The sequence below is a fragment of the Triticum aestivum genome, chromosome 7D (assembly GCF_018294505.1).
Source record: "Triticum aestivum cultivar Chinese Spring chromosome 7D, IWGSC CS RefSeq v2.1, whole genome shotgun sequence".
Lineage (NCBI taxonomy): Eukaryota > Viridiplantae > Streptophyta > Magnoliopsida > Poales > Poaceae > Triticum > Triticum aestivum.
Genome location: NC_057814.1, coordinates 453,606,115 through 453,609,796, shown reverse-complemented (window position 1 = coordinate 453,609,796; position 3,682 = coordinate 453,606,115).

The window sequence follows — 3,682 nt, the reverse complement described above, 5'->3', positions numbered from 1 at the left end:
ACATTTCAGCCTCCAAAAATGTGGCACGTATTCAACCCATTTTTTCAGAATTTATAGTCTTTTTTTGCGGGGTAGAATTTACAGTCCATTTGATCCTTTTTTTTGAATAGTCAATTAGCTGGGCTGGGTGAACAAATAATGTAGCGTCCATGCGGCCCATTTATGTTTTTCCTAAAAATTACAGGCCATTTGTACTTTCTCGAAATACATGATTTTGCTGGGCTGATTCTAATTATAATGTTGTGGTGGGCGCAATAATGTTATCAAAAAATAAACAGGGCTGAGCATTTTGTTATATATATATATATATATATATATATAATAAGTGATTTATTATTACATTGGTCCTTAAATCTTACAAAGCTTTTGTACACAATCACCAGGATTTTCGTTGCCAAAAACAAATCCAGGATTTTATTGTTAAGAAATTATTTTTATAAGTTAATAAGATGTGGGATATTTTTTTCTTACATATGTAAGTATCTGTTAAAGATATATGATGACAATAACAATAGTATATAATAACAAATAAAATAATTTAAATATATATAATATAGTTAGAAGGGAAACATAAGTTGGACCAGGCGTTCCTATTCTTATATAGAAAAATAGAACAGACCTCTGCGTTTTCTTCAAAAATAACATAAATTGGGCTGCCGATGTTTCAGGAAAAATAAAACCTCGGATGGGAGGTCCATAGGCCGGTCGATACTTGACGGCCCTCAAGAAAATACAAACAGGCCTATGGACCTCCCATCCGAGGTCGTGGGCTGCGCATGTTAAAAAAGAAAGCCTAGACGGGGCAGCCCAAAACCCAGCTGATACTTGCTGCCCCAATGATAATAAATGATACCTGGCAGCTCCCCGGCTTCATTGTGAATTTATCTCCTATAGTAACTTCGTTGAAGCACCTAAAAAGATGTAACTATGTTGACAAACCTGTTGGGGATCGTAGCAGAAATTAAAATTGTTCTACGCATCACCAACATCAATCTATGGAGTCATCTAGCAACGAGAGAGAGGAGTGCATCTACATACCCTTGTAGATCGCGAGTGGAAGCGTTCAAGTGAACGGGGTTGATGGAGTCGTACTCGTCGTGATCCAAATCACCGATGACCGAGCGCCGAACGGACGGCACCTCCGCGTTCAACACACGTACGGTTGGGGAAGACGTCTCCTCCTTCTTGATCCAGCAAGGGGGAAGGAGAGGTTGATGGAGATCCAGCAGCACGACAGCGTGGTGGTGGAAGTAGCGGGGATCTCGGCAGGGTTTCGCCAAGCTCAGCGAGAGGGAGAGGTGTCACGGGAGGGAGAGGGAGGCGCCAGGGGCTTGGGTACTGCTCCCATGCGCCTCCCCACTATATATAGGGGTGGAGGGGCTGGTTTCTTGCCCTCCAAGTCCATTGGGGCGTTGGCAAAGGTGGGGGAAACAAATCCCATCATTTCCCTTCCCCACCGATTGTTATCCCCCTTTTTTAGGGATCTTGATCTTATCCCTTCGGGATATGATCTTATTCCTTCTAAGGTGGGATCTTCGTGTGCCTTGACCAGGGGTGTGGGGCCTTGCCCCCACTACCCACGTTCATGTGGGTCCCCCCATGCAGGTGGGCCCCACTTCAGAACCTTCTAGAACCTTCCCGGTACAATACCGAAAAATCCCGAACATTTTCCGGTGGCCAAAATAGGACTTCCCATATATAAATCATTACCTCCGGACCATTCCGGAACTCCTCGTGACGTCCGGGATCTCATCCGGGACTTCGAACAACTTTCGGTTAACCGCATACTAATATCTCTACAACTCTAGCGTCACCGAACCTTAAGTGTGTAGACCCTACGGGTTCGGGAGACATGCAGACATGACCGAGACAACTCTCCGGTCAATAACCAACAGCGGGATCTGGATACCCATGTTGGCTCCCACATGTTCCACGATGATCTCATCGGATGAACCACGATGTCGAGGATTCAATCAATCCCGTATACAATTCCCTTTGTCAATCGGTACGTTACTTGCCCGAGATTCGATCGTTGGTATCCCAATACCTTGTTCAATCTCGTTACCGGCAAGTCACTTTACTCGTACCGTAATGCATGATCCCGTGACCAAACACTTGGTCACATTGAGCTCATTATGATGATGCATTACCGAGTGGGCCCAGAGATACCTCTCCGTCATACGGAGTGACAAACCCCAGTCTCGATTCGTGCCAACCCAACAGACACTTTCGGAGATACCCGTAGTGCACCTTTATAGCCACCCAGTTACGTTGTGACGTTTGGCACACCCAAAGCACTCCTATGGTATCCGGGAGTTGCACAATCTCATGGTCTAAGGAAATGATACTTGACATTTGGAAAAGCTCTAGCAAACGAACTACACGATCTTGTGCTATGCTTAGGATTGGGTCTTGTCCATCACATCATTCTCCTAATGATGTGATCCCGTTATCAATGACATCCAATGTCCATAGTCAGGAAACCATGACTATCTGTTGATCAACGAGCTAGTCAACTAGTGGCTCACTAGGGACATGTTGTGGTCTATGTATTCACACATGTATTACGATTTCTGGATAACACAATTATAGCATGAACAATAGACAACTATCATGAACAAGGAAATATAATAATAACCATTTTATTATTGCCTCTCGGGCATATTTCCAACAGTCTCCCACTTGCACTAGAGTCAATAATCTAGTTACATTGTGATGAATCGAACACCCATAGAGTTCTGGTGTTGATCATGTTTTGCTCTAGGGAGAGGTTTAGTCAACGGATCTGCTACATTCAGGTCCGTATGTACTTTACAAATATCTATGTCTCCATTTTGAACATTTTCACGAATGGAGTTGAAGCGACGCTTGATATGCCTGGTCTTCCTGTGAAACCTGGGCTCCTTGGCAAGGGCAATAGCTCCAGTGTTGTCACAGAAGAGAGTCATCGGGCCCGACGCATTGGGAATAACTCCTAGGTCGGTAATGAACTCCTTCACCCAGATTGCTTCTTGTGCTGCCTCTGAGGCCGCCATGTATTCCGCTTCACATGTAGATCCCGCCACAACGCTTTGCTTGCAACTGCACCAGCTTACTGCCCCACCATTCAAAATATACACGTATACGGTTTGTGACTTAGAGTCATCCAGATCTGTGTCGAAGCTAGCATCGACGTAACCCTTTACGACGAGCTCTTCGTCACCTCCATAAACGAGAAACATATCCTTAGTCCTCTTCAGGTACTTCTGGATATTCTTGACCGCTGTCCAGTATTCCATGTCGGGATTACTTTGGTACCTTCCTACCAAACTTACGGCAAGGTTTACATCAGGTCTGGTACACAGCATGGCATACATAATAGACCCTATGGCCGAGGCATAGGGGACGACACTCATCTTTTCTCTATCTTCTGCCGTGGTCGGGCATTGAGCCATGCTCAATTGCACACCTTGCAATACAGGCAAGAACCCCTTCTTGGACTGATCCATATTGAACTTCTTCAATATCTTGTCAAGGTACGTACTTTGTGAAAGACCAATGAAGCTTCTTGATCTATCTCTATATATCTTGATGCCTAATATATAAGCAGCTTCTCCAAGGTCCTTCATTGAAAAACACTTGTTCAAGTAGGCCTTTATGCTTCCCAAGAATTCTATATCATTTCCCATCAACAGTATGTCAT